At 41.6% G+C, this 16877-nt stretch overlaps 1 protein-coding gene across 10 annotated transcripts in view; it reads left to right on the top strand.

Moving 5' to 3' along the window:
* TENM2 (teneurin transmembrane protein 2) overlaps window positions 1–16877 on the top strand; it is a 1283391-nt gene that overhangs the window by 770417 nt on the left and 496097 nt on the right. The gene's annotated exons all lie outside the window — the stretch shown is intronic.

Below are 16877 nucleotides of genomic sequence, written 5' to 3'. Positions count from 1 at the left end.
TAAATAAAGAGATTAATTATTAGAATTGTGAGAAGAGCTATGAAGAAATAGAGCATGTCAAGGAGACATTTGCATTTACACATATGTCAGGGGCAGAAGGTGATGAGCTGATATTTAGCTTTGCATTAAAATAAAACAAAAGACCCAGAGCCAAACAAAAATAAATGCAGAACCTTTCAAGCCAATGTGAAGAGGAAGAATTCCCAGTGGGCAAGTGATATATCCTGGTGACTTAGAGTAGGAGGCTGGCAAGAGAGATGAAGAGAGATAGACATGTTTATAAATGGAAAGCTCTTCCTTCTGGGTATTCTTAAAATATTCCACAAATCTTCCATAAAGATTGGCAATTTCTCTATCAGGGCTGGGTAACCTCATATATCAATTCTCCATTTCCCTGCCCAAGTTTGTGATAACATATCTTCCATTAACCTATGCTGAAAGAGCCATTTCTATTCTCAGAATCTATTTTATGTTCCCCTACAACTTTCTCAAAGATATGCCCCTGGGTTGTAATACCTCAAGCTGATACTCAGCTGAAATGTGAATACTTTTGCCAAATTTTGGTAACATTGATTGAGCGTTTTTTGAGTCATTTGATCATGGGGATGTGGGAATGTCTTCTCTTGGTGGGGGAAAAAATGAATGTCATCCCTTGCATTTGAAGGGACTAAGGTCTGAATTTGCTTTTTCTGTTACTTGCCGTAAATTTGGTCTTCAATGTCAACAGTATCTTATGACCTTTATTCCCAATTATTTCATGAATTACAAAACAACAGATAATCTTAGTTCTGACATTTATTTGAATAAGTAAGTATATCTTCCTGTTATTATCTCTGTTTTTGTTGCCTTAAGTGATATGCTGAATCTTATTTCAATTCCTTCTCCCTGTATTTTCTCAATTCTTTGCACAGTTCCTTGTGAAGCTTCTGTGGTTAATTTCTGCTACTTTCCAGTTGTCAGAAAGCTTTAGCGATGTGATCATTTTTCCTGAAATATTTCTAGGATAAAAGTCTAGTTTCACCTTTCATAATCTCCACATCCTATCAAATTTGCTTTTTGAAAATGTACTCTCCTGTACCAGTTTCTGCTGAAGAATTAGTTACCCTTTTTCCTTTCAATTGCCTGTAGTCATTAACAGAAGTATTTTCCATCTGTCAGTCTCCTATTTTTCTTTATTTCTCTTCGTTGGTAAGAAAAGCATATAAAAGTGCTTCCACCCTACATTTTGGTCAAATCATTTTTTGGTATGGGTTGAAAAGTTTTTACAATTGCACTAAGTTTCATTGACCCATATTAAAGGTGTCAGTGTGCAAAAACTTTCTATCTGTATAAGCTACTAGTTTTTCATTAAAATAAGAATGATTTTTTTAAGAGAACAATTTTTTTTAAGAGAAAGGGTCTTGTTGTATCACCTACACTGGAGTGTGGTAGTTCAATCATAGCTGGCTGCAGCCTCCGCTTCCTTGGCTCAAGCAATCCTCCCCCCTCAGCCTCCTCAGTAGTTGGGACCACATGGGACTGCAGGCACATGCCACCACTTCTGGCTTGTGTGTGTGTGTGTATTAATCGATTCTCACACTGCTATAAAGCTACTACCTGAGATGGGGTAATTTATAAACAAAGAAGGTTTAATTGACTCACAGTTCCACATGGCCGGAGAGGCCTCGGGAAACTTACAATCATGACAGAAGTGGGAGCAGGCATGTCTCATATGGTGGCCGGAGAGAGAAGTTCAAGTAGGGGAAATGCCAGACACATGAAACTATCAGATTTCATGAGAACTCACTCACTATCATGAGAGCATCATGGGCGAAACTGCCCCCGTGATTCAATCACCTCCCACTGGATCCCTCCCTCAACACATGAAGATTATGCATTACAATTCAAGATGAGATTTGAGTGGAGACACAGCCAAACCATATGGGTGGAGCTCTACCATGTTGCCTAGGCTGGTCGCAAACCTTTGGTCTCAAGTCACTCTCTGCCCTCAGCCTCCCAAAATGCTGGGATAACAGGTGTAAGACACCATGCCCAGCCTATTTTTGTATTTGCATCCTGTTTTTTTTTTTAAATGATTGTAATGAATAATGTTGATTTCATTATATGTTTGTTGGAATAATTATCACTTTACCATAACAGTAGAGAAACCAAGGAAAAGGTTTAAAAAATGTGTTATTTGGGACAAAGACACAAAAGATTATCTTAAGAACTGATATGAGCAGAGAGACAAATAAGACGTGATTCCACCCTTTTAAAGACTTACACCTTAGTGATTAAGAAAAAAAACAAAAATATTCAGATACCCACAATAAGATGAACCTTCCTTTGAATAAAAATTCAGAGGAAAGAGAGCAATATTTATAATGGGGTGAGTAGTTTTGCACATTCAAGACTGAGTCCTGGGACCCACATCTTGGAGGTCAGCATGAGAGGAAGGGGAGGCAGAGTTAAGTCAGTCAGTGACTGTGCACTGGCATTTTAAATCTATATTTTTAAATCTTTGCTTTTCATCCTAAATCTCATAAACCATCTATAGTATATCAATAAAGAGACTGAGGTCAGAGAGTTGGGGAGAAACTTGGGATCTGGAACTGGCTTGATCGCTGGCTACATTATGCATTCTGATAAAATTGTCTTCACCGCTATCATCACCTCCCTTTGCTTTGACCAGGTGTATTAGGCTTTGTCAAAAGCAGTGGCGATAATTTTTTCAAGGTGAGAAGGCATACAGGGGTGCACTGCAGGAATGATTCATTATCTGGGGGGAATGTTAATAGCCTACCTTGAGGACTCTAATGAGGGAACGAATGAGCCAAATGACACTTTGGATTAAATGATAAACTGAGTGTAAAGCCCACAGCAGAGGAGCTGGCACAGAGTAGGTGCTCAATGAATAGAATTTCTCCATCACCCTTCTCTTGCCCTACACTGTTATTGGTTGCAGATGCTGTCCGTACAGACCTGTTACAGAGATAGCAGCAGGTGTTCCCTGGGCATTGACAGGTTAGGGAGTCTAATTCTCAGAGTTTGCATGTTTCTCCTTGACTCTTGATGTCCTGAATAATTCTTAACAAAGGTATTGTCCTCATCATCCTTGTATTGGTCCTCTTCTTTTGACCTGAGCATTTTCTGGAGTTGTGAGCCATGTTATAAAGGGGATGAGTCCAGATGGAATGCATCGGTGGTGATCTGGCATTTTCTGCTGGGGTGATTGGTTTACCATAGAGATAGTTAATCAAGGATGGCCAAAAGGCTCCCAGAACACACGATGGTAGTACACCTACACTTTGATCCTCACTCTAGACCTCTGGGAGCCTTTTTGAATATTAAACTCATTAACCAAAGAAACCAGTCTGCCATTATTGTACACATTCCAGCCTGGGGCTTTTCTTTTTTTTTAATAAAAATGATGTGAGTAGCTGATTCAGCATTATGGTAGTTTCTCCTCCCACCTCCAGAAGTATGTCTGGACTGTTATTTTATGGCATAACATGGCTGTTTAGAAGGTTTGTGAAAACCTAGAGCTTAACATTTTTCTTGTGCTGTTATACTCCACCAGTGTATCAGGAAATGTGCTTTGGGAAGGTCTTGAAGAAAATTTATAGAATAGGACCACAGCAGGTAACATCGGGAGGACCTGACTTGCATATGATATCAGGAAAGGCTTCCCTAAAGAAGTAAACTGATTAGCAGAAGGTAGCCACGGGGAGGGAGACAAGTGTATGTGAACTGGGAGGAAAAATGATGTGTTCCAGGAGCTGAAAGGACAGGGTTGCCAGGGTAGAGAGAGGGAACAGGGGAGAGAAGGGAAACAGATGCTAGGCACTGGTCAAGGACCAGACCTTATAAGGGTTCATGAATCATCTTAAAGAGGTAAGAACCTTATCTGGACTCTACCTTAACAAAACAGGAAGCCAGCGACAGATGTTTAAGAAAGGAGTATAATGACCAGATTTGTTTTTAAAAGATCATCTTGCCTGCCATGTGAATAAAGAATTAGAAAGACAGCAAGAGTGATATTGAGAGGACCGATAGGAGGTTGTCACACTGCAAGACGGCATGATGACAGAGGACAGCCTGATAATTCATCCTTGTCTTTTGGGAGTTTACAATCTAGTAAGGGAGTGGACATGTGTACACAGAATTATTACAGTGTCGCGTGTGATAGTGCCATGAGAATTAAGCAAGATAAAGCGAGAAAGAGAGAGGTCACTTTTAGCAGAGAAAATCAGGGAAATAGCTTCTTAGGTGACAAACAGAATCCAAGGGATGTAGTGGTCGGAGGCTTGCTTTGTTTTGTTTTGGGGTTGTTTGTTGTTATTTAGATTTTTAGATACAATTGTTTCCAACTTAAGAATTTGCTTTAAAAGTAGCTTTCCCACTGTTTTGGATTTTTTTTTAAACTTTCACCTACACACACATTTTCTATTCCAGTTCGCATCATCTTTGTCAGGCATGGAGAAAGCAGGTCTTATGGTAATATATATAAATACATATAAAATTTCCTTTTAGACTGAAGTAAGTGAATTCCCCTGTTTCTCTTCTAGGTCGTCTGTCAGTCCATAAAGCCAGGAAGAGTTTAGTGACAAATCTCTTTTCCTGAGGACGCATGATTTCTGTGAAAATAATACACACACACACACACACACACACACGTGCATGTGAACACAACTGTGCAAATGAAGATGGGTATGATGCCTTCATCTTAAGAAATTCAAAATGAATTCTTTTAGAAGGACTTAAAGTTCTCCTGAGCTCTTGGGGCCCCTTCTTTCCTTCTTCCTTTTCGAGACGGAGTCACACTCTGTCGCCCAGGCTGGAGTGCAGTGGTGCAATTGGGCTCACTGCAGTCTCCACCTCCTGGGTTTAAGCAATTCTCCTGCCTCAGCCTCCTGAGTAGCTGGAATTATAGGCGCCCACCACCATGCCCCGCTAACTTTTTTATATTTTTAGTAGAGAACGGGTTTCGCCATGTTGGCCACGCAGGTCTTGAACTCCCGACCTCAGGTGATCCGCCCACCTCAGCCTCCCAAAATGCTGGGATTACAGGTGTGAGCCACCGTGCCTGGCCTATTGGGACCCCTTCTTGAAATACCTGTGTGAGCACTCTATTTACCATCTACCACTGACCACACACTACTTAGGGCTCTATCTTAGTGAGGGTGGCCAGTCAAACAAGTGCACTCATTCGCTGTGATGGAAAACCTACCAAGCTTTACTGGTGAATCTCTGCTGAAAAGAAGTAGGCTAGGTCATACTGAAACCATGAGCAAGAAAGGTGTTCAGCTGGTCATGTTGGGAGTCATTGGGAATACTCTAGCCCATGATTTCATTCACATTGGCTTAACTCTCCGCTCCACCTTTATGTGAGGATGGCTAAGTCACTTAAGCTTTCTGAGTTTCTTTGGAAAAATCAGGTGGTTAGGCTGACTGATCACCCAGATGTTTTGCAAACTTAGTTCCAGATAGTGATTTCCATCCAGGAGAGCTGTGGACTGATTTTACAGGTTTAGCCTAGTGTTGCAAGGATTTAGTTATGTGGGTCTATACACAAGACAGTACTTGACTGTGTCCTTCATACAGATGCCACAAAAGTAGAAAGAACTCATTTATTCCTCTAAGTATCTAGAAAAACACTTTTGAGCCAAGGAGGTGATTGGCTATTTGAATGAGAATTTTCACTGTACCCCGTGGTTTCTACAATTAATGAAATGTCATATCTAGACTTAGAAATAGAGTTTGCATTCTTAGACCACACCCAGAAAATTATGTTTCATTTGAGATTATGCAATTTAAGGATGTTGACAAATCTAAATGCCTCCAAAGAAAAAGGATAAGGACGAAGACAAACCCAGGAAAATTGCTATATACTGAAAAGTTGCTAAAAACTGGGGAGGGTGGTCTGAAGGAGATTTAGGGATACATTACAGCTGTCTCTAATATCGTGAAGAACTGTCAGAAGAAAGGAAATGAGACTATCCTGGCTCTGTGTTTCCTAATAGACCTGGGGTAAATCAATCGAAATTGCTGGGAGCTTAATTTGGGCTCAGTGTGGAGAGGAAATTTCTGACAACAATATGTAGCCAAGAATAGGATGAGATCTAATTTCCCTTGTGCAAAGAGTAATTGGGAAGAGACTGGATGTTGATAATATTGATTGTGAAAAGCAATGAGTTGTGTTTTTACATGTATTAATGCAATCTTCATGATAACTCGTTGCTGTTGCTTTTGTTATTATTTCCATATTACAGAGGAAGAAACTGAGGCACAGTGTGGGTAAGCCATTTGCCTAAAATCACACAGTTAGTAGGTAACAAAGCTGGAATTCAAACTTATGCCTGTCCTATCATAGTTTTGGGAGGCTTAAACATGCTGCCGTGTTGCCCGCAGGTGGCCATTACAGACGGATAGTATTTCTGCCCTGGGTTTCCAGGGTGGTTTTTGAAGAGCTCACCAATGGTGGTGCATTCCATGGTGTGTAACAGACAGATTCTGTGGTGGTACCTAACGCAGGCAGAGGTGCCTTCCTGCAGGTATGCCAGAGTCTTTGGTAATGAGCCATTACGCTCTGTCCGTCATTCGGCTGTAACCATGCATAGTCATCCTATTTCCTTCCTCACAGTATCCGCAGTTGGGATTCATTGTTTCTTGGTGGAATTGACTTTGTCTGCCATATTGATAATATCCACTTCAGCAGCTACATTATGGCATTCCCTTAAAAAATGAGAATCGCAAAAATATCCAAAAGCCCTACTTTTGGGATATGCAGGCTGCAACTATAGGTTCCTTCCAGACATGAGGGATAGCTGTTTCTCTTCTTCCCTATCAGAGACTGCACCTTGTGTGAGTGTTGGAGAGAGATCTCTGCTTTATTGGCCCTTTGCATGTTAGGAAACACAATAAATAGTGTAAAGTGCTTTCCAGTACAGGAAGGGAGAAAGAATCCCTTTCAAACTTGATAAGATCTATCTAAAGGTAACCGACCAGGAAGGAGAACTGACCCCATTTCCTATATAGGTGCTTTAAAATAATTTCACAACAGGTAGTTAAAATGTAACTGCACTGTGCTGTCAATCACCTCTCATCCTTCTGGATTTTAGCGCTTGTTTTACTTGAGGAAGATGATATTTGAACATTCTATGGCATCCGTCAACAGGAATGCACACATGGTTTCAAATAAGGGTTTTCAGCCTCCTGAAACCAATTACTTCTGCCTACGTGGAAATGCCAAAGCAGAGATGTGTCAGCAACTAAGAGAATAGTTTTTTTTTTTAAATTAAGTATACGTAATGATGCTGTGTGAAACAACAGAAATTGTGCATGCCTGCACACACACACACACACACACACACACATGTACACATGCACAAACCTTTTTCAGAGATATTAAAAAAAAATCTGTGTCAAACAATGTTAACCCAGAAAGATGCAGAAATGTCAGAGACATTACATGGGCAGGACTTTGCGGTTGGCATTTGGCTGTCAGCGGGGGAGGCGTCCTCCCCAACTAATTCCTCAGGAACCTCACGCTGAGGCTGTCTACAGGGAAGGGAGCAGAAAGGGAGGAGGGGGAAGAGGAGAGATTGCCTATTATGTTTTTCCTTCCCAGCTGGAGAAGGCCTCAGCTGTGTCAGACTGGGACTGCTGGTGATTTTCTGTAGTTAGAGGGAAACACAAAAGGAAGAGCAGCCCACTCCCAGCTTACGCTGATGGTGAGCCCACCTCTCCTGATTATTAGTGTTGCTGGCACAACTGAATGCAAGCCAGACCATCTCTTATGGAGACCCGGCAGTACCTCACCTCAGTCTGTGAGTTTTCTCCATGGGAAGGTTGTGATGGAGTCTCTGGGTAAGGATGATGGATGTGCATGCAGATGGGGCTTTGCAAGGACCTGTCCTCATGGACAGAGTAGTTGGAGTATTTACTTTAACCCTTCAGCTGGTATCAAGGGAGAGATGGGAGACTCGGTGGTGAAACTATTTGATTTCACATGGCAGTTGTCTTACAGTAATTGTGAATTCTTCTCACTGAGTCTAATTTCTAATTCCTATCAGGTTGTTGATCTGAATTTTTTTCTGCTACTTTCATGATATCTGCCAGGTATTTCATCAGAAAAAAAATCTGTGAAAATAGATATAAGTATAAAATGGAATTTATTAACTGTAAACATCTGTTAAGTCAAGCATCCTGTGTCTATTGCTGAAATACTCTTTCAAGTGACTCTGTCTGCATCTGTCACATTTTTTTCACCCTCCAGAGACCTATTTGCGGTAGCTCTGTGTACTAATGAAAACGTGGGATTGGCTTTACCCTTTATTGTAGCTCGATGTTAAGACATTTTTTAAATAGGCAAAAGGAAGACAGGGGAAATGATCCATTCTATTAGCCGAATTTTCTTCAAAGCATGGATTAGTCTTGCTGCTTATATGTGATATTTAGCATGCTGAACAGATTTTTTATGAAACTCCTGGTGTCTTCTGCTGCAGGTGGCTGGGTTTGTTGACAAATCTTCAGATGTACATTTGCCTTCAAAGGGCGTGCTGCTGTCTTGTCAATATGAATGGAGTGGTAATAACCCCTCGCATTCTAGGGCCACGTATGTTTTACTAAGTATCTCCACTTCATTATTGAATTGATCTCATTTTATTATGACATCAACCCTGTGTGGTAGGTATTCCAATTGTTATTAGCTCCAATTGTTAAACAAGGAAACTAAAGGCAAAAGACTCATCTAGGGCCACACCACACCATTAGAACTGGTGATGTATATGAACTATGAGTAGTACGGACACAGCCAAACAAACATAAGTTGCTTCCATGTTATGTGTGTATATATATATATTGCCCACTTCCTTTTTGCTTCCTTAGGCCACACATGGCACAGTTACGATGTAGAATGTGTTTAATTTCAGCACGCCCCACCTCTCTTTTCTACTATTCAACCCTACAACACAAGCTCATACACATACTTCTGTTGTTCCCTTGTTTAGGAACATGGGTTCCTGAGATGCTATGGGTTTCCCCTCATTTAAGGAGAAAATCATCATTAAATCTCATAGAGTTAATAATGCCTCTCTTGAGTCCAGAGAAAACAAAATGATGGTTCTACAGTGGTGCAATGTCATTTACCTCAATCTGAGTAGAAGAGGTACGAGGCACCAGGAGAAATCCCCTCATCTTTTGAAACCCCACACTTCAATTATCTCAGATGTTGGGAACAAGGAAATGTACCCCGAGAAGCGAGGGAGGACAGATGCCCTTGTGGAGAGTCTGTATCTTCTATTTTAACAAGCATAGTGTTCTCTCAAGAGTCTGCCAATGAGAAACCTTGAGAACTAGGAGCAGCTCACCAAGCATCTAGGAACACATTGGAAGACAACTTAGATAAGTCCTGTATGATCCAGGGAGACAAGGTCACCCCTTCCACTCCCACCCCCAGCTTTCCCCCAACCAAGGCCATATTGCCAAACATCTGCATTCAGTGACCAGAGTTGCATGTGGCCACTGGTTCTTTGAGAGAACACAGGGTGGGGCTTAAATGGCTGTGACATAGACCCCATGAAATCACGTTAAGGCATCTCTTTTTGGGTTTTCCAAATATGCTTATCAGTACTTTCTCATGTACCCTTTCTTTTCTCTTTTTTTAAAATTATACTTTAAGTTATAAGATACATGTGTATAACATGCAGGTTTGTCACGTAGGTATACATGTGCCATGGTGGTATACTGCAACCATCAACCCACGTCTACATTAATCTACCTAATCATCTACATTAAATATTTCTTCTAATGCTATCCCTCCCCTAGCCTCCCACACCCTGACAGGTCCCAGTGTGTAATATTCTTCTCCCTGTGTTCATATATCCTCATTGGTCAACTCCCACTTATGAGTGAGAACATACGGTGTTTGACTTTCTGTTCCTGTGTTTGTTTGCTGAGAATGATGTTTCCCAGCTTCATTGATGTCCCTGCAAAGGAGATAAACTTATTCTTTTTTATGGCTGCATAATATTCCATGGCATGTATGTGTCACATTTTCTTGATCCAGTCTATCATTGATGGTCATTTGAGTTGGTTCCAAGTCTTTGCTATTGTGAACGTTGCTGCAATAAATATACATGTGCATGTGTCTTTATAGTAGAATGATTTATAATCCTTTGAGTATAAACCCAGTAATGGGATTATTGGGTCAAATGGCATTTTTGAGTCTAGATACTTGAGGAGTCGCCATACTGTCTTCCACAATGGTTGAACTAATTTACGCCCCCACAAACAGTGTAAAAGCATTGCTATTGCTCTACATCCTCACCAGGATCTGTTGCTTCCTGACTTTTTAATGATCACCATTCTAACTGGCATGAGCTGGTATCTCACTGTGGTTTTGATTTGCATTTCTCTAATGTCATGTACCCTTTCTTTTGCTTCAGAAAAAGAGCAAGGGATTTCACATTACAAGAATTTCTTCATATTCTGAAGTCTTTTTCTTAGACCATTCAAGGGTGCCCTGGTTACCCTACGGCACAGACAAATGCCCTTTCACCTCAGCCACAGTCTGCCTTCATGCAGCTGTCAACACACAAGTGCAAAGTGATGTAGAATGCTACCAGAGTTTGCACTGTGGGGTTGTCTCTTATACTTTCTTTTTAAAAGTAATCCTGAAAATCTCTTAGGAAATAGATGGAGGGTGGTTTCATAAAACCTCACAGTGTCAGAGTTGGAAAGCAGTGTAAATTGCATGTGGTCCCAATAGTCTCATTATGATGACCAAGAAATCGATCCCTAGGGAGGCTGAGATTTGCCCTAGTTTACCGTGATGGTGATGGTGCTGCACTTTTTGTTTGTCCTTCACATTCTTTCAATCCATCAATATCTTGCTCTCTGCCCTGGAAGCTGACACTGTAGACTGGATCTGTGGGTGCTCTATCCTCTAGCTGATTACTGGGTTGACTCAATGGGAAGAGATCAAAGATCAGAAGATAGAAGGTAAAAGGGAGACATGCAGGGGTACTTCCTACCAGCTTCCTCCTGTCATTGTGGTATAGCTGGCTGTTTTTCTATATCCAAGACAGACATTCCCAGATAGCCCTCTCCATACACTCGTCTCTTTCTGGATTCCTCTAATCGTTCCACTTTTTTTGACCATAGATCATTGCATGCTAGCTTTTATAAGCATTTGCTGGTTATTAGGACTCACATTCTATACATGGAAACATTCATTAGGACTCTGGTTCTGTAAGTGGAAAAATTCACTGATTTTCTCGAGCCATGCACACTGCCATAACTTCTGGTTTCCAGAAACCTTGCCCACAACTGTTTAAATAGTCCCCTTATTAAACTCTTTCACATTACCAAGTTTGGATGTCATCTGCTTTCATGCTAGGCCCTTGTTTGGTATGGAAACAGCTAAAGCCAAAACTACAGCCCAGCTAGTTCTCTGTCTCCTGAACCCTACTCTATTTGCTTTTCCACCATACTGCTTTTACTATGGATACCTTGACACTTTGAATAAACATATAATAGTTTCATAAAAACACAATAATTTTGATAGTGGATAACAGTAGCATGCAGTGGTTAAAAACGTAGACTCAATATCTTGGGTTCAAATCCCAGTTCTGACACACGCTAGATTACTTAACTAGCAAGTTGCTTAACTTCTCTGTGTCTCAATATCCTCTTTCATAACAATAAGTCTGTTGTGGAAATTAAATCATGTCAGTTCATTCAAAGAACTTAGCACATTAAGGGTGTAAATGTTTGTAAGTGTTCCATAAATGTTACCTTTTATGAGCGTTTGCTGTTTCTCAGGACTCACGTTCTATACGTAGAAACATTTATTAGGACTCTGTTTTGTACGTGGAAAAATTTGCAGATTTTCTCAAGTCTTGCCCGCTGTCATAAAATTTCAAGAGGGTAAAGTCATCCATTCCCAGGAGCACTGAAGAGTAACAGTGGAAGTGGGGAGGTGCAGGCAAGTAGGGGTATGAGTCACCACAGGGACATGAGGAGAGATGGTGCAGGAATGTAGACAACAACATGACGGACAAGCCTGGATGTGCCAGGAAGCCCTAATCCACCTGGGAGGGCTGTGAATCAGTCCCCTTCCAGCAGGGTAGGTGTCCAGTTCCTGGCTGGTTGGCCTGGGAAGATGCCGTGGAAGCTGTTGCCCCATCAATCTATTGTTGAGAGATGTGGCCATGAGCCTAGATGTTCCTACAGTAATAATGGTGCAAGAGCTAGTTTGCACATGTGCTGACAACCCCACCTGGAGACAGTACTTCTTCTGTTTCAAAGTGTGAAATCAAGTGTACTTAGAAGAAACATGGATTCTGTTTTTCAGATATTGATTCTTCCTTTTGCATATTTGATGAGTACTCAGAAATGTGAAATTGATTATACTTGAGCGTGGTCTTCCTTGAACTTACTAGAGCAGTGAGTGGCTGTACCCAAGCTCTGCATCTCTGGATAGTTGCTGTGGGTATTTGGAGAGAGGAGCTGAATTTCTGAACTGACTTATTCAGGTAGAATGCAATGCCCAGGTCTTCACTGATTAAAACTCCGCGTGGTGCATTTTATCCTCAATGGCTTTGCTCCTGGTCTCCCTAAGGGTACAATAAATGGTGACTTCTCTTACCTAGAACCAGTTTCTTCTCTCCTATCATTAAATAGAGGACTGTGACATGCCTCTGAAAGAGAGATAAATTAAGTCATCCCATCTTTCGTTGTTCAGGATGGTGACAACTCTCTGTTATTACTTTATGTCAGGCAAGGAAAGAATTTAATACACTGTTGGAAGGCATTGGGACATAGCAGGAAGTACGTGGTGCTCTGTGGCCTCTGTGAGTTAGACTTAGGCCCTAACATCCAATTCAGGCAAACGAGCTTCTCCCACTTGTTCCCTTTCTCCTTGTTTTCTCTTTTGCTTTTATTAGAATGTTTATTACTGGCCTGATTCTGATCACTGGTAGTTGTCACTAGAGTGGAGAGCCAGTTTGATTTAGGTAGACTTGTAAATAGGTGAGTGTCAACAACAGGTTCCGCCGGCAGCTGCTTTTTTTTTTTTTTTTTTTTAAGACAGAGTCTCACTTTGTTGCCCAGGCTGGAGCACAGTGGCACGTTGGCTCAGTGCAACCTCTACCTCCCAGGTTCAGGTGATTCTCCCACCTCAGCCTCCGGAGTAGCTGGGATTACAGGCGCCCGCCACTATGCCTGGATAATTTTTGTATTTTTAGTAGAGACAGGGTTTCACCATGTTAGTCAGGCTGGTCTTGAACTCCTGACCTCAGGTGATCCCCCCACCTCGGCCTCCCAAAGTGCTGGGATTACAGGTGTGAGCCACCACACCCGGCCCTTATTGTTCTGTTCATACCCTGCTGCAATGTCCATGTCCTTGCCCAACAAGTGACCCGCTAAATGTTTCTGTGGCACAAATGTCCAGGTCTATGGGTGACTAGGATAGTGAGTGAATGCCTTCTCCCTTCTAATCTTGCTGCTTTTCTTCTGTCTTTTGTAAAAATGAACCCTACTCTGAGCAAGCTGTTTAAAACTAAAGATCACTCTCTGTCTCATATACCATCTTCACTGTCAGTTTCCTCTCCCCTGCTTACTTTTTTTAAAATTTCTACTTTTTGCATGTGTGTGACACGTTTGAGTTTCTAACGTGCTATGTAATTATTGATAAGTATTTTCTGTTTGCCTCTACCCACTAACATAAAAGCTCAACCAGGGCAGGAAACTTGGCTGTGTTGTTTATTGATCTACCCTGTGAACCCAGAATGCTGTCTGATACATGGTAGGCAGAATAAACGAGGAAACAAATGTCCCAAAGAGGCCACTGCAAGAAATTCTTCGACCTCCAAAAAAAGACCCAATGTTACATCTCTCCACATTGAGAAATATGGACTGCTGTTAGGAAAACAATCATCCTAAAATATATTCTATGAAAATATCAAATATCCCAAGGGAAAATATCACAAGGGAAGTTTTGCTTTCTAACTGGTCACTGTTTTAGTTTTAAATTATAAAGTTGAAAACATAAATGAAAGCCATCAGGTAGCACTTACACAGACCCACAAATGGCTCTGTAGACCATGGATTGAGGACTATCAGCCTAATAAGAAGTCACAGAATTCACCCCTGGGCCCTCCAAGGAAACTGGAATTTCTCACTTCACTCCCCAAGCTTCTGAGCAACTATACTGAGCTCTTGTGGCCTTGCCATTCTTCCTCCCATAGACACATTCAGCAATTATCATATATCTGCTGAGCCAGAGACAGAAGCACAAAGATAGTGCCGGGAGGGCCACATCCAGCAATATCACCGATTAAAAAGTTTCCTCAACTTGGAATCATCACTAAGCTTCAACCAATGAGCTATGCATGCCATTGGAACCAGCGCCTCAGCTAGAAAGAATTAAGCAGACGCAGAAGCACTGCCTGACTTGGGGCTAGCCTGAGAAATACGTAGTTCTTGATTCTCAGATGGCTCTTTGGAAGAAAATCAAAGTGACTAATTTTCAATCTCTCTCTCTGTCTTTCCCCCTTTCTCATGCATACATGCATATAAACACACACGTGCACATGCATGCATACACAGCTGTGAGGTATTCTACAAGTGAGCTAAGAATATACCTGGCGCTTAAGAATGACAAAAGATCCCCTCCTGCACATCTCCAAAGACCTTTATTTCACTCTTAGGTGTGGGAGACCTTATTTATGTCTAATCTTCTGCATAAAGCATCAGAGCTTCTTCATCAGGTAGACTAAACTACATTAAGGATCAAAAAGAACATATAATATTTGTGATGGCCAATCATATTCCAGAGAGATGCTTCCTTCCCTTCCTCTCCTTTTTGGGTCTGTTTCTTTTGCCCCTGTGAAACCCTATGTGATTTAAGCAGTTGCTCCAGTCTGCAGTGCTCTGGTTGTCAGTGGGCAATGGTAGGGTTAGGCATGAAAAGCCAACTTTAGATGCTCTCCTGGTATTGATCTCTGCTTATCAGAAAGGTTTTTGCTGTGCTGGTTCACTTCTGTGTTTAGGCAAAGTCTTTTACAGATTTACCACCACAGCTTATTCAATCTGTTATAAAGTAACATCAGCATTCAGGGTGTTTTTCCCCTTTCTTTGTTTTAAAACATCCGGCTAAAAATGCTTCATTAAGTTTACGGAGAGGTTGTCAGACAATCAGAATTCCTCCTGCAGTTGTGGCCTGACGAATTTCTGTAAGTCCTCTACATCTTCCCCCCCAAAAGCTGCTGTCTTTGGGGCTACAGAACAGCTGCCATGTGCAGGAAATACTATACCAAAATTCAATTCAACTGTCAGACTTTTTTTTTCCCACCCTTTATTCCTTTTCCATTATCACTGATTATCCAGCTTATAAATTCCCCGTTCGCACTTTCTCTTTGACCTGACTTCTCCCTGCAGAGCAATTCCGGAAACGGGACTGTGGCCCTAATGCACACACTATTAAATATTGGCATTCAAAGTCAGAAGAGTGTATTCCAGCTCTCTTGCTGAAGGCAGCCTGTGCACGGCTCACTGCTTAGAGAAAAATATGGTCAAAGCAAGTGAATGCTTTAAAAGATCTCTTAAGAAGTAATACTTTGCATGGTGAAACCCTGTCTCCACTAAAAATACAAAAATTAGCTGGGCATGGTGGTGTGTGCCTGTAGTCCCAGCTACTCGGGAGGCTGAGGCAGGAGAATTGCTTGAATCCAGGAGACGGAGGTTGCAGTGAGCTGAGATCACGCCACTGCACTCCAGCCTGGCGCCTGGTGACGGAGCAAGACTCTGTCTCAAAAAAAAGAAGTAATACTTGGGATAACTTGGTCCTATTCCGTCCTGTCTGGTGTGGTCTTTTTATTTCTTACCTACGTGGACCATAGAGAGCACATCTTTTCCCAGCAGGGTTTTCCCCACTCACGAGCCTAAGTCATTTTGTTCCCTCACGTTAGATTCTTTATGCTAAGAGTTTCAAATGGCAGCCTCAAGCTCCCACGCAATCAGCAAATGTCCAATGTCCCCAAGTACCGCAACCAGCTGAGATACTGAGGCACTGCCTGCTGAATGAAGATTGCATTATTAGTAGTATAATGTTTCTGGTGGGGTGGGGAATAGACAAGTCAAAGAAGAGAAAAAAGACGCTGTGCACAGACACAGCACAATTGTCTTCAATTGCCCAGCATGGCCTAAGAACCAACATCATTCTAACATCGACTTTGGGGAGAGTTTGCTAACTTCATTACCACTAAATAAATGATATATGATAAATGGCAGTGCACGCTTCTAACTTTTCGTGAATTTGTTTTAATACCTAGAATTTTTCTCCTAGTTAGGCTGAACTTCCCTCACTTTAAATTGTCTGTTTACTTTAATTAAGGCTTTCTCTGGCTCTCCAACTTGTTGAGCTTGACAAGCATTAATTTACAGTGAGCATTTTTTTCCTTTTTCTTTCTTTTATTTTTTCAACCTTAGCCCTCTCATCCTTGCCTGGCAAAGAAGCCAATGAGCAACTGACAAGCAACTTATTACTAATCCCAGCTTTCTTCGTGGGGAGGTGTCTCAATCAATACCAGTCAGAATTTCCGAGCCACTCCTGCTGATAGCCTGCATTGCATGTCTCTGTATTGGCTTCTTAGCGCAGGCATCTCAGATGGGATCTAGCAGACAGGGCGATGCTGAAAAATTCTCAACTTAGCATTCCAGCTGTGGCAAAAAGAAAAAAAAATACATATTGTTAGGGGTAAATGTGGTAGACTGCTGAGCCTTCCCTCCACTGCTTATGCCCCAGTTTTAAGCTGCACACTGCTATCCATTCTTTATGTCTTACTCCAGATTTGACTTCTGAAAATTTTCGGTGACACCCCCTTTCCCCATGC

This window comes from Sapajus apella, unplaced genomic scaffold, assembly GCF_009761245.1.
Source record: "Sapajus apella isolate SASKATOON/1434 unplaced genomic scaffold, GSC_monkey_1.0 scaffold79, whole genome shotgun sequence".
In the NCBI taxonomy this organism is placed as follows: domain Eukaryota; kingdom Metazoa; phylum Chordata; class Mammalia; order Primates; family Cebidae; genus Sapajus; species Sapajus apella.
Note: the sequence above shows the minus strand (reverse complement) of the source record. Positions and strands in the feature narration are given on the sequence as shown.